The sequence below is a fragment of the Chiloscyllium plagiosum genome, chromosome 28 (assembly GCF_004010195.1).
Source record: "Chiloscyllium plagiosum isolate BGI_BamShark_2017 chromosome 28, ASM401019v2, whole genome shotgun sequence".
Lineage (NCBI taxonomy): Eukaryota > Metazoa > Chordata > Chondrichthyes > Orectolobiformes > Hemiscylliidae > Chiloscyllium > Chiloscyllium plagiosum.
The window spans coordinates 46,861,817-46,887,760 of NC_057737.1; the positions used below are offsets into that span (position 1 = coordinate 46,861,817).

At 43.8% G+C, this 25,944-nt stretch overlaps 1 protein-coding gene across 2 annotated transcripts in view; it reads right to left on the reverse strand.

Annotated features, from left to right (window-relative positions):
- camkk1a (calcium/calmodulin-dependent protein kinase kinase 1, alpha a) overlaps window positions 1-2,889 on the reverse strand; it is a 242,033-nt gene extending 239,144 nt beyond the window's left edge. Inside the window, exon 1 of one of the 2 annotated variants that reach the window (XM_043718834.1) lies at window positions 2,822-2,889. The gene's annotated coding sequence lies outside the window, so the exon portion shown is untranslated. The remainder of the gene's footprint in view (window positions 1-2,821) is intronic. The other variant, XM_043718828.1, reaches the window with a different exon arrangement.
- Window positions 2,890-25,944: the final 23,055 nt, after the last annotated feature.

A 25,944-nucleotide genomic window follows, 5' to 3' on the forward strand; every position in this document is an offset into this window, starting at 1 on the left:
GGGTCGGTGTGGACTTGTTGGGCCGAAGGGCCTGTTTCCACACTGTAAGTAATCTAATCTAATCTAATTTGTAATAGGAGAGAGGTCTTGTTCCAACTGAACAGATCATTCGTGGATTATTGGGAAGACTTGTTCTCCTTACATAAGGAGGGATATACTTGCACTGGAAACAGTTTTGAGACAGTACACTCAACTGATTCCTAGGCAGGTGGGGTTAACTTATGAGGAAGTTTGAGCAAGTTGGGCCAATACTTATCAGAGCCTGGAAGAACATAAGATGGTCTTACAGAAACATCCTAAATTCTTAAGGGATTTGACAGTGTAATTGCTCAGAGGATGTTTCCCCTTGTGGGCAAATCTCCAACTAGTTGGATTTCTGTTTCCAGCGTAAGATTCCTGACTTCTGTTAAGGAGACACACTCCATAATTTCAGTTAAATGGGGTCACTGATTTATGAACGTCTGATTAATGAAAGCACATATTTATCAAAGCAATCCCATACGGGGTGTCATTCTGAAGATCCATGACATGAATGTTTCCTGTACTTCCAAATGGCTATTTTTATATTGTCCTGCCTTGAGTTCCAAATTGTGTACAAATTAACTTGCTAGTTTTTGAGACAATAGTCTCCCTGATTTCTGTTACTGGAGACAATGATATGCTGATTTCAGTTATTTGACAACCTCCCTATTACTGGTTTTGGAGATATTCTCCTGGATTTCTGTTATACATTCTCCCTGATTTCTGTTATTAGACAGCCTGATTGCATATATTGTTAATCCTCCTGGATTTCCTGTTATTCCCTGTCTTCCCCCTGATTTCCAATATTGGAGACTGTCTTCCCCCTGATTTCTGTTTCGGAGACTCTCTTTCCCCTGATTTTTGTTATTGGAGACTCTCTTTCCCCTGATTTCTGTTACTAGGGACTGTTCCCCCTGATTTCTGATATTGGGGACTGTTCCCCCGATTTCTGATATTGAGGATTGTCTTGCCCTTGATTTCTGATATTGGAGACTGTCTTCCCCCTGATTTCAGATATTGGAGATTGTCTTCCCCCTGATTTCAGATATTGGAAAGTCTTTTCCCTGATTTCAGATATTGGAGATAGTCTTTCCCCTGATTTCTGATATTGGGGACTGTCTTCCCCCTGATTTCTGATATTGGAGAGACTCTCTTCCCCCGATTTCTGATATTGAGGATGGTCTTCCCCTGATTTCAGATATTGGAGACTGTCTTCCCCCTGGTTTCAGATATTGGGGACAGTCTTCCCCCTGATTTCAGATATTGGGGACTGTCTTCCTCCTGATATCAAATATTGGAGATGGTCTTTCCCCTGATTTCTGATATTGGGAACTGTCTTCCACGTGATTTCAGATATTGGAGACAGTCTTTCCCCTGGTTTCTGATATTGAGGACTGTCTTCCCCCTGATTTCTGATATTGAGGACTGTCTTCCCCCTGATTTCTGATATTGGGGACAGTCTTCCCCTGATTTCCGATATTGAGGACTGTCTTCCCCTGATTTCCTATATTGGTGACTTCCCCCTGATTTCAGATATTGAGGACAGCCTTCCCCCTGATTTCTGATATTGGGGAGTCTTCCCCCTGATTTCTGATATTGAGGACAGTCTTTCCCCTGATTTCAGATGTTGGGGACTGTCTTTCCCTGATTTCTGATATTGGGGACTGTCTTTCCCCTGATTTCAGATATTGGAGACAGTCTTCCCCCTGATTTCTGATATTGGGGACTGTCTTCCCCCTGATTTCTAATATTGAGGACTGTCTTCCCCCTGATTTCTGATATTGGGGACAGTCTTCCCCCTGATTTCTGATATTGGGGACTGTCTTCCCCCTGATTTCTGATATTGGAGACTGTCTTTCCCCTGATTTCTGATATTGGGGACAGTCTTCCCCCTGATTTCTGATATTGGGGACTGTCTTCCCCAGATTTCAGATATTGGGGACTGTCTTCCCCCTGATTTCTGATATTGGAGACCGTCTTTCCCCTGATTTCTGATATTGAGGACTGTCTTCCCCCTGATTTCTGATATTGGGAACTGTCTTCCCCCTGATTTCTGATATTGGGAACAGTCTTCTCCCTGATTTCTGATATTGGAGACTGTCTTTCCCCTGATTTCTGATATTGAGGACTGTCTTCCCCCTGATTTCTGATATTGGGGACAGTCTTCCCCCTGATTTCTGATATTGGAGACTGTCTTTCCCCTGATTTCTGATACTGGAGACTGTCTTTCCCCTGATTTCTGCTTTTGAGGACTGTCTTCCCCCTGATTTCTGATATTGGAGACTGTCTTTCCCCTGATTTCTGATATTGAGGACTGTCTTCCCCCTGATTTCTGATATTGGAGATTGTCTTTCCCCTGATTTCTGATATTGGGGTCTGTCTTCCCCCTAATTTCTGATATTGAGGTCTGTCTTCCCCCTGATTTCTGATATTGAGGTCTGTCTTCCCCCTAATTTCTGATATTGGAGATTGTCTTTCCCCTGATTTCTGATATTGGGGACTGTCTTCCCCCTGATTTCTGATATTGGAGACTGTCTTCCCCCTGATTTCTGATATTGGGGATTGTCTTCCCCCTGACTTCTGATATTGGGGATTGTCTTCCCCCGATTTCTGATATTGAGGACTGTCTTCCCCCTGATTTCTGATATTGGGGACAGTCTTCCCCCTGATTTCTGATATTGGGGACTCTCTCTATTGCGGAGAGTGGACACTCCGCCTGGTGACGGTGTTTTGAGACTCTCTCTCTCTCTCTCTATTCCGGTTATTGGGTTCCTGCTCGGTACCAGCCGCTCGGTCCTACCTGCGCTGCCCGCTGCCGCCACTCTCCTGCTGCTCGCGCCCCGACATCGGGCTCGCGCCCCCGCCCCCGCGCCCGCGCCCCCGCTCCCCGCGCCCCGCGACGCTCGCGCTGCTGCACTCCCGGAGCCAGTCGCCTGGGCTTCCGCTGGGTCCCACCGCCCGCAGCACTCGGCACAGGTCAGCCCGCGGTCAGAAACATCGTGTACAATGTCCGATGCTGACTTTGATCCGTGGAAAAGACGGAGGAGGAATTAAAGGAGCAGCGGTCACAAATGCAAAAAAAAAAATATCGTCAGGTCGTGGTTGGCTGGTAATAGGGAAGCCGCAACAATTTGCATTTATATAGCACCGTCACTGAAGTTACAGTGGATTTCACGTGAGTGCAAGGATGAAGGTTCTGGCAGCCCAGTGACTGAAGGCAGGAGGCGAATGGTGTTAGGACAATACAATGGCACAGACTTTCTACAGTCAGAAAGTCGTTTGAGCAGCTTGGACTGGAATTGTGAGCGAATACCTGACAAGGCAGATGTCGTGGGAATAGTCCAGGAATTTGAAGATTTTCCCTGTGTCTCAAAGCGCTCCAAAGAGTCCATTAAACTCAGATACTTTAGAGTCAAGCTGATAGTTACTCAAGAAATATTTGAGCTTTTAAAGCTAGTCGAACTCCTAGGCAACAATCAAACTGCATTCCTTGCAGCTCCCCCCAATTCATCACTCACCCCTTACAACTACACCTCCCTCAATCCCTCACCCAGCCCCCAAGACTAGTGAACACAATGTTCCACGATTGGCAATTCCCTAACCCAACATGCCCCTGGACCCAGCACTCCCTGCTGCCAACTGACATCCAACATTCACCTCCTTTTCTAGAAGGCGTTTAGCATGCCTGCTTTCATTGCTCAGACCTTTGAGTATAAGGAGTTGGATGTCGTGTTAAGGTTGTAAAGGACATTGGTGTTCCTCTTTTAGATTAGATTACTTACAGTGTGGAAACAGGCCCTTCGGCCCAACAAGTCCACACCGACCCGCCGAAGCGCAACCCACCCATACCCCTACATTTACCCCTTACCTAACACTACGGACAATTTAGCATGGCCAATTCACCTGACCTGCACATCTTTGGACTGTGGGAGGAAACCGGAGCACCCGTGGGAAACCCACGCAGACACGGGGAGAACGTGCAAACTCCACACAGTCAGTCGCCGGAGTCGGGAATTGAACCCGGATCTCTGGCGCTATGAGGCAGCAGTGCTAACCACTGCGCCACCATGCCGCCCACTGTTCTCTTCTGGAGAACAGTGCCCAGTTCTGGTCTACCTGATATTGAAAGGATATTATAAACTGGAGAGGGTTCAGAAAAGATTTATGAGGATGTTGCCTCGAATGGAGGTTTTGAATTACTGTATAAGGAGATGCTGGATAGGCTGGGGACTTTTGTCACTAGGTGATTGAAGTGTGACCTTGTAGAGGTTTAGAAAATCATGAGGGTTATAGATGGATATTCATACAGTTAAATCATTATTGTCAATAATCTTTGCATGTTGTTTGAGGAAGTTTTGTTTGTAATAAACTCATTTTTCTTTGTTGAATAAAGAAATCTTGCTGCATTGCTTCTGACACTAAACTAGGTATAGCCTAAAGCCTACATATTTGACCTGTAACATTTAAAATTTGTTGTGGCAAGTGGAGCAGTGGGAATAGAAAGGAATTGATATTCCTCCAACCTCGGTCCTAACTACTTAAATAGCATGCCTCATTGTATTTTGCGAAGTAGAATTGGTTGCAGCAGAGAAATGTGTCTGCAGTACAAAGATGTGGAGGTGCGAGGTTTGCCACTGTGGAATTACGGCATCACAACTGCTCGATGGGTGTAACTGCAGCGTGACAAGTTTACATAGACATTTCTCATTACAATTATGGACTCAGAAACTTATAAAGTTTTGACACAAAAGTAACAGCAGGATGTCTATTTTGCAAATACAGGTTCTGTGAAGGAATAATATTTATATTATACTACAGATGGTGCACTTACTGTTTTACCATATTTATATGTTATGGACATTTCAAAGCCTGAAACCTTCATTGCCTTTCTTAGTCTCTAGACTAACAGGCACCCCACACTTAGGGAGGAACTGGGAACAGGGGGTGGAAACACTAAAACTGGCACAATGAGGCAGTAAGGACCAGTGCTGGTCTCATGATAGTTTTTTGGGAGGAGTGAAGGCATTACCTGCCACCAGCATGAACAACTTGCTTTTACACCACTCTTCATCCCAGTCCACATATCCTATAATCTGCAGGGAGTCTAGGGAGGGCCTGACCGCCAGCCCTTTGGGGTCACTCCATGTGGTTACTGTACAGGATCATCAGCAGGAAGTTCAGAGGAGAGGACTGGAGACCTACGTTAACTCCACCCTTTATACTGTTTCCTATTACAACACCTATAAGGATCATGCATAATTTTTTCTTTTGGAATATAGATCGAAGAATGAAAGTTGGACACTATACTAAAGGTACCGGGTTTTTTTGCAATGTGAAGATCAGTTGGGATTGCCTTACATTTAGGGAGTGAGATAGATACTTTATGAGAGAGCACAGCACCAGGATTCTCTGAGTTATGAAAAGAACTGCATAATGACAGCCTTCAGATTGGTCCAGCTGTAGTCTGGAATAGACTTGTAAGTATTGTGCACTTAGAGGCATCCAAGAATTGCAAATAAGAAGCATCTCCGACCAATTAGATGGGCTTCAGATTGGTTTCACAAGTCGGCGCAACATCGAGGGCTGAAGGGCCTGTACTGCACTGTAATGTTCGATGTTCTATCTTTCCCTGTGAGTGAAAAAGTCAAAACTTGAAGATTCTCGAAAGTCCTGATACCAGAAAATTCCTAGATTCAGGTGTTGAATCGAAGATGGACAGATGACGTTGTACACAATTGCTGAAAAAGATCAAATGGGCTTTGAGTCGTAGAGTCATGGAGATGTACAGCATGGAAACAGACCCTTTGGTCCAACCCGTCCATGCCGACCAGATATCCCAACCCAATCTAGTCCCACCTGCCAGCACCCGGCCCATATCCCTCCAAACCCTTCCTATTCAGAAACAAGTCATTCCACCCATATGACCCAGATTCTTGTCTTTGTTTTTTCTGTCTACATTTTTCTACCCAGAACATATCTGTAAAGTTGCCTATTTTTGTCTGTATTGATGAGTGAATGTGTTTGTGTGTTTGATGTTTTATAGGGGTTTAGTTTAAATTGTATCAGAGTGACGAGTAATCTATGAGTAATGAGTTAAGGTAATGAATAAAATGTCAAAATTTACTTTGTAGTTAATGAAGAAAACTGGTGTAAATTGATTTTGTACAGTCAGGCAAATTATTCACTTCAGTGGTTTATTTGGGTAGTTATACATTTTGTGATGGCTTATGAACTTGCAGGGCACGACTATTGGCACAGTCTTCCCAGCTGTTACACCAGTATTTATTAATCCCTTATTGGCTTGAAAACTTTAGTCAGATCATCTTTCAAACTTGCAAACTTGTGGGAATATAACTCCAACGTGTGCAATCTCTCATAATTTAAGCTACCAAGTCCAGTTATCCTGGTGAATCTACATTGGACTTTCCTAAGGTGTAATGCCCAGACCTGCTAACAGTAACTCTAGATATAGTCCAACTAGGGTGTGTAGCTGAAGCATAACTTTTTCCCCTAACGAGAATAGAAAATGCTGGAAATACCCAGCCCCCGTCAGGCAGCAGCTATAGAAAGAAAAACAGAATTAATGCTTCAGGTCAATGAACTTTCATCAGAACTCTACCTCTTATGTTCTACTCCTCAGGATGTAACAGCCTGCATTCCATTAACATTTTTGGGTTTTTTTATGCTTGCACGTGACATTTTAATGAAATATGTATCCAGACCCAAATCTTTTTGCATTGCCACTGCTTCGAGCTTTTCACTATTTCTAAAATATCCTATTTTCTTTTAGGTAACTTTACAGAATGTAACAGAGTTTTGTTCATTCATTTGTTCTATCAATATTTTCTTGTAATTTTATGCTTCCATCTACACTGTTAACTTGTTGTGTCATCTGTTAACGTGGATCTGTGGCTTTTTAACCAGTTATCTAAGTAATTAGGGAATAAATTAAGTTCTATTTTCCTCTTTCTTTTGCGAATTTACAGTATCAGCTTATTTTTTGGTTTCTTCTTACCTATGAGTTTTGTTATTCTGGGCATCTCCCACATTGTTCACATCACAGCTCTGAAACAGTAACCCCAGACATGGCTGGTGATTTATGACCCAGAAAGAATACTTTCTTATTATCAACACTTGCAGATTATTTTGCCTGCTAATGCTACTGAGTGCTGCCTTCCTGAATTACAGATAAGAATGGAGATGAATATTACCTGTCAAAGCTCCATCTTTCATTTGTTGCCTTTATCAGTGACTGACACATTTTGTTTAGAAATAAGGAGGTTAAACTACTCGCAGGAAATGTAGCGTGTGTGCAGTTCGGCGTTATCACAATACAAAGGCAGCTATTTCTAACTATTTGCATGAATTTGCATTGTAATTTTCATCCCAGGCATTTCAGATAGAAAGGGGTGACGCAGCTAAAACCACATCGATAACCAAAAGGACAGTCATGTCTTACAGATAGGAAAAGCAATATCAGAGTCATGTCACAAACCAGTCCTTGTTAAAATTGAATATTGCATTTACATAGCACTTTACAACCTCAGAAGCTCCCAAAGTGCTGTGCATATAAACAATGAGCAGGAATAAGCCATTTGACCCCTTAAGCCTGCTCCACCATTCAATCAGATCGTGGCTGATTTGAGTGTAACCTCAAATTCACATTTCTGCCTACCCTGGCAACTTTTTAACCCCTTGTTTAACATAAATCTGTCCAGTTCTGCCTTAGAAATATTCAAGACTCTGCCTGTACCACCTTCTCAAGAAAAGAATTCCAAAAACTCACAGCCCTGAGAGAAAACAAATCTCCTCATCTCTGTTTGAAATGGGTAAATCCTTAGTGAATCCTAGTACTAGATTCTCCCATGAGAAGAAACACCCTTTTCACAACCACCTGGTCAAAACCCCTCAGGATCCGATATATTTCACAGCCAATAATATAATCTGTTTTAACAGATTTGATTGAGGATTAAATATTGGCCACATTAAATTTCTTTCTTTCCTCCTTGAAATAATGTTTGTAATCTTTTATGTACATGTTAATTAAGAAATGACACCTCCAATAGTACAGCATGCTCTCACCACTGCACTTAAGTGGCAGATTATGTGGTCAGTCTCTGGTGTGGATTTGAATCCAGTTGCTCTGTCTGAGGAAGGCTGCAAATCGAATCTCAGCTAATTGTGACACCATATCAGGACATCAATGGGCCCATGTGACAATTACCTCAAACTGATGAATGGACCCAAACAGACAGAATTAACTAGTCAGAAGAGCCATTTAATTTCAACACAGTATGGTTTAATGCACTGCCTCCTTAATTATTAGTGATTGTTTTTCTGTTTACTGCAGTCTGATTTCTCATACAGCATTAAGGAAACTTCAGATCTACTGGGACCAGGGCTGACTGGCTATCCAAACTAGTGTTTGAGGCCAAATTGTTGGGGTCAGCTCATTTGAATAATTAGCATCAGCTCCCAGTCTGGCCTTTGCATCATGCCAGCATCTTTTCCCAGTAAGGATGTGTAACATCAATCTGAATTCAATGGTTTTGTGCCTTTAAAGTTAAAACAATTGCATATCGGAAAGATGTTGTTTGAAGATGGCTTCAAAACCAACTTTAGGTAGTTGTCAGTCTTTGCTAGGTCTGGGATGTAAAGGGACAAAGCGAGGTCAGGGGAAGTCAGAGTACAAAAGCTGCAGGGTGTGTTGTGAGGCAAAATGAAATGAAAGGAAACCAAATGGGCAAGCAAAACATTTGTTCAGCCAGCTCCTTATTAACAGTTCCTGTTAACTCCTTATTCTCACTCTCTGGAGGACCAACTTTTGTTCTTTCTTTTTAAGTAATTGCATAAGTGATATCCATATTTACATTTCTCCCCAGTTCTGTGGAAGGGTCACTCAAGCTGATTTCTCTCTGCAGATATCACCTGGCCTGCTGAGCTTTTCCAGTAATTTCTATTCTTGTTTACATTTCTCTTTTATCTTATTCTCTAATTTCTTCCTCCTTCTCTGATTAACTTTCTCTGACATTTTTAATACGCTGACCAATCATCTAGTCTGCCACTCATCTTTATGCAATTACATGCTTTTTCCTTAAGTTCAATGCTTTGTCTAACTTTTTTAGTTAACTATGGGCAGTGCGTCCTCTGCCCCCTTTTGGAATTGTTCCTGGTTTACCTTTTGATTGGCATGCATTTTATAATGGTATTGAAATGGCCTGTTTGAGAGCTAAAAATGACCCAGTTGAAATGAGTGTAACAGAGGTTTTGCAGGACTGTTCACTGCTTTCCTGGTTACAGGAGCCCAAGCCTGTAAAGCCAAATAGCTTAAAGCAGAGAACCAACCAACCCAAACCAAGAAATGTTAATATCAGAATAATAACAATATCAATGGCAGCAACAAGAATGAAGCTCTGTTAAAGGGTGGCACAGTGGCTCAGTGGTTAGCACTGCTGCCTCACAGTGCCAGGGACCGGGGTACGATTCCCACCTCAGGCAACTGTCTGTGTGGAGTTTGCACATTCTCCCTGTATCTGCATGGGTTTCCTCCGGGTGCTCCAGTTTCCTCTCACTGTCCAAAGATGTGCAGATCAGGTGAACTGGTTGTGTTACATTGCCCATAGTGTTAGGTGCATTAGTCAGGGGTAAATATAGGGTAAGGGAGCGGGTCTGGGTGGGTTACTCTTCGGAGGGTTGGTGTGGACAAGTTGGGCCAAATGGCCTGTTTCCATACTGTAGGGAATCTAATCTAATAAAAGAAAACCTGATCAGGGTCATGACTAAACTTTCCTGCACAAAAGGTTGGTTTGCTAATGAAAAGCACAAAGTGGTGACAACACCTGATCATTAGGCACAGGACATAAAACACTTGCATGAGGATTTGAAACATCTTGCTGATAAATTTGTGGAAGAAAATGCAGCAAAGACAGAGCTTCAGTTTAAGCTTGCTGAAGTTCAACTTAGAGAAGTCTCTATAAAGCACCATGACATATGCCTCGATCAAGAGAAAGAATTGCTGATGAGTCAGAACAGTTGGTTGAATGCAGAATGAAGAGCCCAGACTGACAATTGGAATTCGTCTCGAAAAGAACAATGGAAGTTTTGAACTCCAATGCAATCTGGAGAACAAGAACAATGAGATCTGCAGTGTGGAAGAGCGGATACAGAAAACTTTAAGAAACGGAATGAGGAGTAAAGAGTCTTAGAAGCATTAGGTGATAATACAGAAAAAGTTCTGAAATGAACAGAATATCCAAGGGAAGGGATCAAACTTGTGTAAGAATGTAACTTGTGTGAGTGGCAAGGCAATGGCTGGGTGGTATTATCGCTAGACTATTAATGGAGAAACTCAACTAATGTTCCAGGAACCTGGGTTCCAATCCTGCCATGGCAGAGAGTGGAATTTGAATTTAATAAGCTGTCTAGAATTAAGAGTTTAATGATGACCATCGTAGATTATCAGGAAAAACCCATCTGGTTCACTAATGTCCTTTAGGGGAGGAAACTACCATCCTTACCTGGCATGGCTGACATGTAATTCCAGACCCACAGGAATATGGGTGACTCTTAACAGCCCTCTGGGAAATAAATGCTGCTCTAGTGAAGGATGCCCACATCACAAATGACTGAATATGTAAAAAGAAAGATTCTAGAGGTGACTCTGAAGCCAGCTGATGAACTGATCCAATTTAAATGAAAAGATCAACCAACCTGATACAATTAGAGAATAAAAAAACTATTCGGAGGAAATTGTAAAGAAAGAGGAAATGAAGTCTTCACTTTTGAGCAATCCGTAGGAAGAAAATGAATGGTGCAGAGAGCTGCAGCATGTCACTCGGATGAACGAGAAAAATGACTCGAATAAACAACAAAATTCCTGTGGTACACATTTATTCATCTGAAACTGTCAAATCTGTTTTGGAGGGAGATAAGTTTGAAAGTGATTGTCAGTCAGAAATGCCTGCTTTTGATACCAAGCTTAAAGGAGCCATTGAAAACATGTTTCTGTCAACAGAGGAGAAGAGTGTAAGAAACCCATATTCTTCTGAAAGTTGTTTGTCTCATGAAGCACCAGGAATGTGTATTCATATGTGAAGGGGGAGGCGAACAGAAGTTTGGCTTGCATTTACTCCCGAAAGGTTAAAAATCCATGAATACAATGTTTAAAAGCATTCAGATAAGTACATGAATAGGAAAGGTTTGGAGAGAAATGGGCCAGGAGCAGGCAGGAGGGACTTGTTTAGTTTGGGATTACATTCAGCATGGATTGGTTGGACTGAAGGGTCTATTTCCGTGCTGTATGACACTATGACTAAGTAGGGAGTCCAGCAAAGGTTCACCAGACTGATTCCTGGGATGGTAGGACTGACATACGAAGAAAGACTGGATCGACTGAGCTTGTACTCACTGGAGTTTACAAAAATAGGGGAGGGATCTCAAAATCATATAAAATTCTGTTGGGACAGGCTAGAATAATGTTCTTGATGTTGGGGAAGTTCAGAACCAGGGATCACAGTACAAGAATAAGGGGTAACCCATACAGGATTGTGATAAGGAGGAATTTCTTTACTGAGAAAGTTGTGAACCTGTGGCATTCTCTATCACAGCTGTTGAGGCCAGTTCATTAGGTATATTCAAAAGGGAGCTGGATGTGGCTAAAGGGATCAAGGGGTATGGAGAGAAAGTGGGAGTGAGATACTGAAATTGCATGGTCAGCCACGATCATATTGAATGGTGGTGCAGACTCGAAGGGTTGAATGGCCTACTCCTGCGCCTATTTTCTAGGTTTCTATGTTTCAGTACAAGCTACTTAAGCTGTTTCGAAAGAAGACTGATATGTCTTCACTACATTTGGTGGATCATGAAAGTCCATGTTTATTGACACCACAAGTGCACTATTCACTGCTTCAAAGACCATGCAAGTGTGTACATTCTGAAAGTGGCCAGAAACCCATGTGCTGGTTCTGGGATACATATGCATACGTGGTTTTTGATGTGGTACATAGTGTGCATGCATATGGCATCAATAAATACTAAGTTTGCCATCTTGCCCTTTATGTTGCCCCCACCCCACTGAGTCTACAACTGCAGGAATAGCTCCAATTTACAGCTGAGTTCTTCAAAGCTTTCAAACTCCAAGATTCCCATGGTGCTGAGGAACTGTAGCCTTATATTGGTTGAACTCGTTATTACAATTTCTTATTCTATCGCATGCAGATTAAAATCAGTATAATAGAAACTTAATTATTTTAGAATTATTGCTACAATTATCCTAGCTATCACATAATGATCACAAAATTATTGCTAAAGTTATCGAGTAAAAAGGTTGATTGAAAATAATCTTTAAACTCAGTATTAATCAACAGAGAAAAAAGCTTTAAACTGATGTTTCTCTTCTTCAAATGTGCAGGATATTGTTTGCACTCACGCGATGGCGAGAGATTTCCACACATAGGGTGGTGTCCACTGATGCTACATAAAGGGATAAATGAAAGTGTTACCTATAAATTCTGTACTGTAAGCTAAATGTCAGACATTTCTTGTATTTCTAAAGCGATTGTAGAGAAATCTTCAATTTGGTGAACCTTTCTTTCTTCCAAGGAAAGGTGTAATGGAATCTTGTATTTGACTCCATTTCTTGTTCTCAGTAAGCCAGTAATCTATGCCAGCTTTTTAAAGATGGCACAGACATAACATTTATGGAACACATAGTTTCAAGAGTTGCTAGCTGGCAACAGTCAATTTTTGCTCAGCAGTAAGGGAGAGGTTCATTGCAAGATCTTCAGTAGGCCAATCAAGACACTTTGGGGGTCACTGAAGAGGCATTCAAAGGTTATAGGCAGTTAGTTGCAGAAGGAGAAAGGTACAGACTCTGTGTAGACTACATATGCAGTATCTTACAGAAGTCTGTGTAATGTGGGCTACGGTGAGGTTCCTCATTTGGTCTGGGTGAGAAGGGTAGACAGGTGTAGGTGAATGTAGGTGGGTTGAATAGGGATTTGGGGAACTGTGAAACTTTTGGATTGAGGGGATGGGTTACAAGGAAGGGGATATGAGTATCTGGGAGCTCACTGACATAATCAGGCTGAGGTGGACGCTGTCACCTTTCATCGTTCTGGAATGGAAAGTGTCCAATGGGAAAGAACTGGACACTTGGAGTGGTCTGGGTAAGTGACCCAACTTATGAGGAAGGGAGCTGCACCAGTGACTTCACATAGGGCTGTTAAAAGGGAATAACATTGGTCACAGATCTATGCAATGTTCAGCACACAGGCACACTGATTGCCTACTCCCTAGCCAACACTCCCTCTAATTTTTTTCCAAAACTGGAAGTCAATGCGTTGGCACGCCAATCAGCATGTGCAGAATCTCAGAGGAACCTTGGAGCAGCTGCACAGCTTAGATACAGCTTAGAGAAACATCAAGACAATCCTACAGCACTGACCCTCTCGGTGTGTTGCACCTCCCTGGCATAGCCAATGCTGGGCAACTCATTGGCAGTTGAACCTTTGTGTACAGAGGAAGCCAAACATTAGGAATATTGAATGGGGAGGAACAAGGTGTCAGCATGACTCAATGCCACTGTATACATTGTTTCCCTGCTTCCAGATGCAACAGTAGGTTCTCAGCACAGACTTCCAACCCTGGAGCCTTGACTGTGGCCATGATGTTCTGCCAGGTGGTGTGACAATGTGTGTTTAGCACCTACCCAGACAGACTAACAAATACATGTATCAGCTAAAGCACAAAAGTTTACACATAAGCTGAGAGTCACATAAGAGCCATTATCACCCTTGCCACCAAACTGCCCTCAATATGGTTTCTTGTTCCTTTCCCTGCTACTGCATCTTAGTGCACTCCTTCTTCCCACAGCAGGGGAGCAGGGAGCCCCCTTGCTAGTGCAGCCTCTGGGCAGTGAAAGCCTTACCTCCCACATTCCTGTTCCTGTCAGCTGCTCCTGTCCCTCCCTGTGCATGTGGACAAGGTCTCTGATTGCTGACACCACAGGGTCTTCTCCTGCCTGTGGCTCAGCAAGTGCCTGGTCTTTGATAGTCGTCCAAGTGCTAACTGCCTGGGCCATTTCTTCCTTGGCCTACTGCAGGCTGTCACAGTGAGGGGCTCAACAAATTTTGTTCCTACTGGGGTGTCAGTATCTGAGCTGGTGGCTGATGTAGGAAATAGTCTTGTCAGTGCTTTCCCTGAAACCTTTGTGCTGTCATCCTCACAGATCAAGAAGGCACTTTTGGAGGAGCAGGGCAGCCTCAGAATGTTATTGCTTATTCAGGTACCCAGCAGCTTTTTAAAGATGGCACAGACATAAGGGATGCTAGCCTTTCAGTGGATACCCACTGAGTGATGTGTTGTTTTGGGCATGGAGCATGTTAAAATGGGTCAGAAATCAGATGAGAGAGACACCATGGGGCAGGGTAGATAATTAATGAGGCGAGTTTGGTAAATATGACTTAAATTCACTAGGCTTCCCAGCAACATGTGAAGACATTTGCCTCCCACATTGGAGAGCCGGGATACATAGGCAAAGGAGGCTCCAGTGCAATATCTGCTCTGAGGTCACGGCTGACATCAGCAGCTAGGCCTCAAGAGCCTGTCTGTCTGATTGCTCCCGAGTGAACACTACTGGACACTGAGAGGACTGCAGGCTCAGGGTACATTGACAATGATGTTCAATACGTATCATTACCATTGAGAGGAGTCGATTAGTTTGAATGCCAATTTGAAATGCAGTGTGAGGCCAACAGCATGGGCTCGATTCCTGCTCCAGCTGAGATTACCATAAAGATCCCTCTTTCTCAACCTCTCCCCTCACCTGAGGCATGATGACTGTTAGGTTAAACCACCATCAGTTGGCTCTGTCTAATGACAGAACAGCTCATGGTCCTCTGGGACTATGGCAAATTTACATTATTACCATTGAGCAGAAACTGAACTGGACCAGCCATACAAATGGCAAGCGTCGAAAAGTGTAGTGCTGGAAAAGCACAGCAGGTCAGGCAGCATCCAAGGAGCAAGGGATTCAACATTTCAGGCATAAGCCCTTCATCAGGAATGTGGGGGGTGGTGGGGGTTGTTGGCTGAGTGATAAATAGAAGGAGGATGGGGCTGGGAGAGAAGGTAGTTTGGAAGGTGGGGGGAGATTAGGAAACTGGTGAAATCAACATTGATGCCATGTGGTTGGAGGGTCCCAAGGCAGAAGATGAGGCGTTCTTCTTCCAGGCATTGGGTGGCTAAGATTTGGCAGTGGAGGAGGCACAGGACTTGCATGTCCTTGGCGGAATAGGAGGGGGAGTTAAAGTGTTCAGCCACAGGGCAGTGGGGCGTTTTGGTGCATGTGTCCTCTGAAATATTCTGCAAGTTGCTGTCCTGTCTCCTCAATGTAGAGGAGACCACATCAAGAGCAACAGACACAGTAGATGAGGTGAAAGTGGGTACTGCAGATGCTGGAGATTAGAATAAGATTAGAGTAATGCTGGAAAAGCACAGCAGGTCAGGCAGCATCCATGGAGCAGGAAAATTGACGTTTCGGGCAAAAGAAAACCAGCTAGCTGTGGGAGTCAGTGGGTTTGAAGTAGATGTCCATGTTGAGCTTTCGCCGAAAATGGAGACAGAGAAGTCCAGGAGGGAAGGGTCCTGATGAAGGGCTTTTGCCCGAAACATCAATTTTCCTGCTCCTTGGATGCTGCCTGACCTGCTATGCATTTCCAGAACCACTCTAATCTTGACAGCAGATGAGGTGTTTGGATGAGGAGGAAAATCTCTGCCGGATGCGGAAAAATCCTTTGGGGCCTTGGATGGGGAGGAGGGGGGAGGGGTGGGCGCAGGTGTTACACCTCTTCCGGTGGCAAGGGAAGGTGCAGGGAGTGGAGGTTGCTGGGTGGTGTGGACCTTACGAGGGAGCCACGGAAGGATTAGTCTTTGCGGAATGCTGATGGGGTGGGGAGGGAAATATATCTCTGCTAGTCAGGTTGGACTGTAGGTGGCAGAAAATGGCAGATGATAATGTGTTGTATCCGGAGATTGGTAGGGTGTAAGGTGAGGACTTGGAGTTCTGTCCTTGTTGTGGTTGGAGGGATGTGGTTCAAGGGCAGAGGTGCAGAAAGTGGAGGAGATGTGATTGAGGAAATTGTTGACCACATGGGAGGGGAAATTGTGGTCCTTGAAATAGAAGGCCATCTGGAATGTTCTGGGGTGGAGTTGTTCCTCCTCGGAGAAAATACAGCAGAGACAAACGAATTGGGAGTAAGGGATTGCATTTTTACAGGGGTGGGGGTGGGAAGGGGTGTAGTCCAAGTAGCTGTGGGAGTCAGTAGGTTTGAAATGGATGTCTGTGTTGAGCTGTTTGCCAGAAATGGAAACAGAGAAGTCCAGGAGGGGAGGGAGGTGTCCAAGATGGTCAAGGTGAACTTGAGGTCAGGGTGGAAGGTGTGAAGTTGATGAACTGTTCAGCCTTCTCATGGGACCACCAGGTGGCATCCGTGCAGTCATCAATGTAGTGGAGGAAAAGGTGGGAATAGTACCAGTGTAACTATGGAAGATGGACTGCTCCACATACCTGATGAAGAGGCAGGCATAGCTAGAGCCTATGCACGTGCCCATGGCTACCCCTTTGGTCTGAAGAAAGTGGGAGGATTTGAAGGAGAAGTTGTTGAGGGTGAGGACCAGTTCAGCTAATTGCATGAATGTGTTGGTGGAGGGGCACTGGTTGGGTTGTCGGAAGAGGAAGAAATGGAGGTCTTCGAGGCCTTTGTCATGCTGGATGGACATGTACAGGTACAGGATGTCCATGGTGAAGATAAGGTGTTGGGGGCCGGGGAAATGAAAGTCATGGAGGAAGTGGAGGGTGTGGGTGGTGTCCTGAATGTATGTGGGGAGTTCCTGGCCCAAGGGGGACAGGACGGTGTCAAGCTATAAGAAAACACCAAACCATAATCTCCCAGACCATCCACAACCTCATCAACTCAGGGGATCTCCCATGCACAGCCTCCAACCTCATAGATCCAGAACATTGCACTGCCTGGTTCTACCTCTTACCCAAAATTCACAATCCTGACTGCCCCGGTCGACCCATTGTCCCTGCTTGCTCCTGCCTCACCAAACTTATCTCCTCATACATTAACAACATTTAAAAGGCATTTGGGCAAATACATGGATAGGAAAGGTTTAGAAGGATATGGGCAAAGTGCAGGGAAATGGGGTTAGCGTTGATGGACATTTTGGCCAGCATGGCGCAGTTTGGACCAAAGAGCCTGTCTCCGCACTGTGGGACTCTATGACTCCAAAGCTTGTTTCTTTATTCATATGCTAGTATACAGAACCTAACTCCTTAATTTACTCTGCATGATTATAGAAAGATATTATGAATACAGTAAATTATATTTTTGGAAAAAAAAACAAAATTAGCAATAATTTGCATTTATGTACTCTACTTCACAGGAGTACTGTTATAATTTAACACCAAGTCCGGGAGGAGGGATAAGTAACATATAATGGCCAAAAGATAGGTTTTAAGTGACAACTGAAAGGAAAGAGAGATATGTGGGCTGAGGCAGAGGGAGGATGATAATTTTCAGAAGTTAGGTCCTGGACAACTGAAAGCTACGATGGACTGATTCATTTCAAAAATGTGCCAGTCTGTAGCTCTTAGCATTGAAAGACCAGCAAGTTTCATGCAGACCGAAGAATGTGTGCAAGTTTTGAGAAGATTTATAGCTCAGTTTGAGGTTCTGGATATAGGTTTGATCACTGAGACATTTCGTCACGATACTAGGTAACATCATCAGTGAGACTCCAGATGAAGCACTGGTGGTGTGGCCCGCTTTCTACTTAGGTTTCCTTGGTTTGGTGATGTCATTTCCTGTGGTGACATCACTTCCTGTGGTGATGGCATTTCCTGGTCTTTTTCTCAGGGGGTGGTAAATGGGATCCAAAGCCTGGTGGCTAGTTTTCTGCCTGTTTGTCCAATGTAGTGTTTGTTACAGTTCTTGCAAGGTATTTAATAAATGATATTAGTTTTGCTTGTTGTCTGTATAAGGTCTTTCAAGTTCATTCACTACTGTTCTAGTGTGTTGGTGGGTTTGTGGGCTACTATGATGCCAAGACGTCTGAATAGTCTGGCAGTCATTTCAGAGATGTTGATGTAGGGGAGAGTGGCTAGGATTTCCAGATGTGTTTTGTCTGCTTGTTGGGGTTTGTTGCTTAGAAATCGGTGTACATTGGGTATTTGTTCTTTTTGAATTCACTGTATAAGTGATTTTCCTCTGCTCTGCGTAGTTCCTTTGTGCTGCAGTGTGTGGTGGCTCATTGAAATAATGTTCTGATGCAGCTTCGTTTGTGGGTGTTGGGATGATTGCTTCTGTAGTTCAATATTTGGTCCGTACGTGTTGTTTTCCTGTAGATGCTGTTTTGAAGTTCCCCATTGGCTGTTCGCTCTATTGTGACATCTAGGAATGGCAGTTGGTTGTTGTTTTCCTCCTCTTTAGTGAATTTTATGCCAGGAAGGATATTATTGATGGTCTTGAAGATTTCCTCTAATTTGGTTTGTTTAGTGATGACAAAGGTGTCATCCATGTAGGGACCCAAAGTTTGGGTTGAATGGTTAGCAGAGCTGTTTGTTTGAGTCTCTGCATTAGTGCCTCTGCTAAGAACCCTGATATCGGAGATCCCAAGGGTGTTCCATTGGTTTGTCTGTAGGTTTTGTTGTTGAAGGTGAAATGGGTGGTAAGGCATAGGTCCACTAGCTTGACGATATTGTCCTTGCTGATGAAGTTGGTGGTGTTTGGTGTATGTGTCTTTGGTTTTTCTAATAATGTCATCAGTGTTCCCTTGGTCAGGTTGATGTTGATGGATGTGAACAGGGCTGATACATCAAAAGAGACCATTATTTCATCCTCTTCTATCTTGGTGTCTTTGATGGTCTTCAAGAATTCTTGGGTGGAGTTGAAACAGTGCAAGAACTGTAAAAATACTACATTGGACAAGCAGGTAGAAAACTAGCCACCAGGATACATAAACATCAACTAGCCACAAAAAGACATGACCCACTCTCACTAGTATCCTTAAATACAGATGAGGAAGGACACCACTTCGACTGGGACAACACATCCAACCTAGGACAAGCCAAGCAGAGACACATGAGAATTCCTAGGAGCATGGCATTCCAACTGGAATTCTATCAACAAACACATTGACTAGGATCCCATTTATCACCCCCTGAGAAAAAGAACAGGAAATGACATCACCACAGAAAATGACATCACCAACCTAAGGAACCCTAAACACATAAATAGAAAGTGGGCCATGTCACCAGTGGTTCATCCGGAGGCTCACTGATGACATCACCTAGTATGGTGATGAAACATCTGAAAATGAACCTTCCGGCTCAGCGAGCAAACCTACATCCAAAAGAATGTCTGTCACCAATTTGAAGGCTTTCTAGCAGCAGTTAACAGCTATCTCAGTTTGTGTCACTGGGTTCAGGCTATAGAGCACTGAGTCCTGACTTACAGAGCTGCCTGGGATGAACCTCAGCAAAAACCTCTGGGTATTTTTTTGAAGGCTTGCTTTGCAAAGGCACATTCCAGAAGAAAGTGGGCAAGAATCTCTTCCCCACCACAGCCTCCTCAAGGGCAAAGTGTGGAGAGGGCCAAGACACCAGTTATTCTGAAAAGTTTAGACAGACAGGACCCCACAACCAAGCTACGTTTTTGTGCATGGTTGAAAGTTCTAACAATGGGCATTCTGCCGAGTAGGTTTGACAGTCTGAACAGGATAACATTTGAAAAGGTCAAGCATCTTCTTTCCCCTCACAAGGCTGATGAACTTGTGGTCAAAGATGATTCTCTGCTCAAACCTCTCCATAACTGAATTGGGTAGCAATGTGGCCAGACAGGGGAAAGGTAGAGTCTCAGCATATAGTGACATGGAGTTTGATGCAGACACACTGAAAGGTGGCCATCAGGATGAGACTGATGCTGAGTATGATTATCCTTCTTAATCATGTTCCTACAGATAACATCCAATTCCTATTTTGATTTAGTCCCTACCCTCCCCCTCACTGTTTTGATCACACAGCACTGCCCTTTGATGTGAAGGGCAGTGTTTGTCACTGGCCACCCGGGTGTTTTCCTATCTTCCTGGTGGTGGAATTTGAGTAAAGATTCGTGCACTTTGTGTCTTTCACTGTGTCTCACACCTGCACACACACACACACCATTAAAAAAAAACCAGAGATTAACTGGAAGGGGCATGGGGTGGACTAAAAAAAATAAAAAAATAAAAAAATAAAAGGACATCGCCGCAGAGAGTAAAAAAAAAGAAAAAAGAAAAAGAAAAAAGAAAAAAAATCCAATTCCAATAAAGCTTAGGTGATTTCCAAAGGACAAGAGTACAATAGAGGCCAGGCCTATGCCATGTAGAGCAACACAGGAAGCTGTTAATGAGTTTATTGCCCACAACAGAGAGGGAGCATCACTCCCACAATCTCAATTTCTGTTTCTTCTCAGCGGTTTTGGTGCCCATCCCTAATTGCCCAGAAGGCAGTTGAGGGTCAACCACATTGTTGTGGCTCTAGAGTCACATGTAGGTCAGACCAGGTGAGAATGGCAGATTTCCTTCCCTAACTATATTAGTGAACTAGATGGGTTTCCTGACAATTGATAGTAGTCACATGGCCACCATAAGACCATAAGAAATAGAAACAGGAGTCTGCTGCCCAGTTTCTCAGGCCTCCTCTGTCTTTCAATTGCATCATGGTTGATCCGACATTCCTCATATCCCCCAGATTGAGATCACTATGATTTTTTAGATTAGATTACTTACAGTGTGGAAACAGGCCCTTCGGCCCAAAGTAAAATGGAGATAAAGAGAAACTTCTTTAGCCGGAGAGTGGTGAATCTGTGGAATTCATTGCTACGGAAGGCTGTGGAGGCCAGGTCATTGAGTGTATTTAAAACAGATAAGTTCTTGATTGTCAAGTGGATCAAGAGTTATGGGACAATGTCGAAGAATGTCATGATTGAATGGCATAGCAGACTTGATGGGCCGAATTGCCTAATTTCTGCTCCTGTGTCTTATGGACTCACTGCATTGAAATTTTATTCTATTTATTAATGGAACTTGGCATATCTCTTTAGATTAGATTATTTACAGTGTGGAAACAGGCCCTTCAAGTTCACACTGACCCTCTGAAGAGCAACCCACCCAGACCCATTCCCCTATATTTACCCCATTCACCTAACACTATGGGCAATTTAGCATGGCCAATTTACCTGACCTGCACATCTTTGGACTGTGGGAGGAAACCGGAGCACCCGGAGGAAACCCACGCAGACATGGGGAGAATGTGCAAACTCCACACAGTCAGTCGCCTGAGGCGGGAATTGAACCCGGGTCTCTGGCACTGTGAGGCAGCAGTGCTAACCACTGTGCCACCGTGCCGCCCACCGTGCTGCGATTTGGCTGGAACATTTATAAACCCCAGCTTGGCTGATCTGGCTGGTGTTGATTGTAAGCCTGAGTCAAACCAAATGATCCTGACCTTTCTTCCAAATGCAGTAACGTCTCTTCAATGTCTTTTTATAGTCAAACATATCACCACCACATCAAATATTGTCCTGTTGATCAGCATGTCTGAGAGCTGATCCTCCTTGGTGTATTTCACACACAGTCCAACCAAGTATGATCAGTCCTTTCCCATGATCAGTTCACAATGGTTCTAAACACCTCCCTGATGTTCGGAGATGACATGGCTACTTCACATGGTCAGACAGAGATTTTAATGATCCATCTCCCTCTTCAATGGGAACTCATCAGAGCAATAATAGCACATCTGTGCATTAGCCAGAGTCCTGAATGCTTACGGTTTTTGGGTGTTCTTCTCCATTGGACTACCTTATGGATTAATACTACCCCAGTGCCATGTGGGGAGGCATCACATGTCAATACCAGATCTCGCTCGGGGTCGTAGTGTGCCAATACCTTAGAAGATAATATTTGTTTCTTCACTTCCCTGAAAACTGTGGCTTAGCTTTGTGACCCCACCCCCATCAGCTTTGTGTTTAAATCCTCTTTGCAAGGGATTGGGTGTTTATCCAGCTGCAAAATGCGGTTTACCATTTGGTTAAAATCCCCACAAAGGCAAACCAACTGTTGGGCTTCACAATCGGTAAGACCGGTACTGCCTATTCCACAGACTGGTCTGGTTTGGTGATTCCTTCACTTCCCAGCTTTCCGATTTCTGCTTCTACTTTTTTCTGTAAGGTGAATGGCACTGGGCGGGCCTTGCAGAATCGTGGTCTTGCTTCCTGGTCAACATGCAAAGTGGCCTTGTCTGTTCTGATGGTCCTCAGACCTTCCTGAAATCTCCAGGTATTTAATTAGGACTTCACTCAGGCAGCCGTTTTCTAAATGAAAGATGTTGAGCCACTCTAGATGAATCTTTCTGAAACAACTTCACCCCATCAAGCTTGTCCCCAAGACTCCTACTATAATCAGTGGTAACTGAATCACATGCTTCTCATAAGAGACTGGAACCAAAATTGTTGTGTCAACATAGTCATACCAGACCATAGGGACTGATTTCATTAGAGAGAAGCAACTGGTAGTGACTTAACCTGAGGGCTACCAGTCCTAAGGCGAAGGAAGAGGTGGAGAAGGAGAGTTCTTCATAGTAACCTCAAACCACTGATGGGAATTGAACAACATTGCTCTGTAAACGAACAATCCAGCCAACTGAGCTAAACCAATTCACCACTGAAGTTGTACCCTTAATCTGAAAAGGTTTCCCAGCATAGGTTGTCAGTCTAGCTGAGGTCTTGCGCAAGCGTAAGGGTTGTAGTCCAATGTGAATTTTGTTAAAGGCTGGTTTTTCGATCACTAAAATAGTTGCACTGGTATTGACCTCCATTAGAATCGGGTGACCACTTAACCAGACATTTATTTTGTTTGGATGTTGCTAAGCAATTTAACTGTTCCAAACCAGATGTTGGTGGACTTTCCAGGGTGTGCACTCTCCTGGATACTGGCCTACGTGTTCTCTCACTTAATTTATGTCTGGTGGGACTTGTTTGGTGCCTCAAGTCCGCAAACTGGCAGTGAATACAATGGCCTGCCAGCCCAGATCCTGAAGAAAATTTTAACCATTTGGCTGAGGCTTGGCTTTGTTTTGGGGTTTGACTGTGAGCTGACCTAGCGTCCCTCCATTCATGATATGTCTTCAGTGAGGCTATGCAAATGCCTTCACTCAACTGGTGTTCCCCAAGCTCAGTTGGACTGGCGAGGGTGTCCATTTTCATCAGAATACACTGGAACTCATAAGCTCCACTTGTGGCATTTTCCAATGATAAAGCCAGTTGTATTGCTTATTTGAAGTCCAGCTAGTAGGTGCTTTTGCACAATTACATTCTTAATCCTCCATACCAAACAGTCTCTCAGCACATCATTCAGAGTTAAACCAAAGTCCCATATCTCTGCCATTCATCTTAGCCTAGTCAGAAATCCTGATACAAATCCCTGGTTCTCGAATTGCTGAGTAAAACCAATAGCATCTCAGAATTAGAGGAGGCTTGGGGTTGTAATATTCTTTAATTAAATCCATCAATTCTTGAAAGGTTTCAGTATCTGTTTTAGTATCAGGGAAAGTGAGGCTCCTGATAACTGAAAAAGCTTCAAGTCCACAAGCAGTCAGGAGACTTACTCATTGCTTTTCATCTGCCTCAGTGTCATTTCCCCCCCAAAAAAACATTCTTTCCACATAGTGGGCGCAGTCATCAACTGCAAGCTTCCCAAATAATGGCATGATGCCAAAAATGCTTACCCCAACTCAAAAACGACTGGTCCGAGTGAATTTCTTCAGGAGTGTGCTTTTCTCTCATTGCCACTGAAATAATCCACAGAGGCCAGTATCCCATCACCAAGTCACCCTTTATTTACAAATGAAGAGTCCTTGACACTGATCCGGCTCCCTTAGAGCCAGCAGTCAATATAAACAGGATGTCTGACACTCTGTCCTTTTTTTTATTCCCCCACGCTACCACTGCACCCAAAAAGGGGCCCAGCAGTAGTGCTTGTATTTTCCCCACATCACCCATGGCTGTCTGTGAATTTGTAGTGACACAGTTAAAAAAAAAAGACAGCATTGTGCTAAAACTTTGTGCTATATTTTCCACCACCAGGAAAGCACCCATGTGGCTAGTGAGACATTAATAAGCACAGACTGATAATGCTTACCTGAAAAAAGTGAAGGGAGATGGTCAGGGGTAAATCAAAATAGAGTTGGAGGGGGAGATAAAACACTCCCATCCCCACAGTGCGCCCTGCTCCCTAAAGGTGTCAAGAGGTGGACACAATGCGCTCCCTCTCCAAGGACACCCACGATCGAATATAACGGCAGAAGAGGGGCAGGTAGTCAGCAGTGACAACCCCCTTCATGTACCGCTGCCCAGACCTGTTTATAGTCAGCCTGGCCAGGTCCAGGAGACACTCCTGTCAGCCAGGACATCCTGATTAGATCAGATTAATAGCCCCAGTCAGAGAACTCCATGAGGTCCACCTGGCTGACTTTGTTACAATCACAATAGGAGCAAAACTGATTGAAGATTAGGAAGAATCTTGTGGCCAGCTCCCACTGTAATCTGCCAAGAGACTGCAGTAATTTGAATGTAATGGAATTTTGTCAGTTACTGGAATGAGGAGTGAGCTGTTATTTTACCAGCAAAATCTCCTGACAAGTTACTGAACCCATCAGTACACCAATGACACTGTTGCTCTTTAGCTCAGCCTAGACTGGCAAGTGAACTAACAACAGAATCAGTGGAGGTGAAAATTGAATCATAATTGTATATGATGCAAAACTCTGAGACAAGTGTTCCTTTATTTAATACATATACAAACACAAGCACTCACACAAGCATACCAGTTCCTGCTTTCCTGGGCAGTCGCTTGGGTTCAGGGGTGACATGCTGCCATTTCAGTTTGAGGGATTTCTACTAAGTCCGAAGCACAATCTGCCACATGTGGGTAGCTGGTGCTTGTACTGCCAAGTACAGGTCATTGCTGCTATAACGCATATATCAGTAATGCAAATTCACTGTAATGCGATTGACAAATTGAGGTTGCTGTTTCTAAAGCGCAAACTTTTAAAATGTGTGTTGGCTGTAACGCGATTATATCACCAATACTTTAAGTGTTGTTTCTAAAATGTGATTTGTCTAAACTGTGAGATTGCACAAGAACGCATCCATTGCTTCATGGAGCTGCCTGTTTTCTGCATGCTTCTGATGAAGTCTCTCAATATGTTCAGCACGATCCTGAATGAGCTCTCTCTGTTTTGATTGATCACAAGCAATAATGCGGCAGGTTGTTTTCAGTAATGCTTTGGAGACATCCCTTAAATATTTTGCTGTCCATATTGACCTTCATTGAGAGGTAGTTCCCTCGATATAGAAGTGATCCCAGTCTTCCAGGAAATTAGTTGACAAGGAATGCTATTGTGCTGAAGATTGTCTTAATTTTCTGAGCGTGTAATGAAAAGCCCATTTTCTCATTACACAAGATGGTGGCAGCAGCAGGGTAGGAAGTAATTAGGCTCTGTACCCATATACTCCCACTCCTACTCACCTGGCTGGCCACATCCTTTTATTTTTTTTTGTATTGTTTCTTCATTGCTCTTTTTTTATTAAAATTCACCTTTTCTTCTTTGCTGCAGCTGCACCAGAGGGCCACAGTTGCAAGGGTCTCCTGCAGCAGTGACAGTGTGGTGAAACCAGGTATCTGTTCCTCGTGGCTGCAGCTTTATCAGAGACTTCATCGTCGGTGGGTCTGTTCCGTTCCTTCTGGTGACAGTGTGGCGGTTTCAGCAGTGGCTATAGTGGCAGCATTGTTATTCCAGTTTGTTCCTCATGGCGGCAATGA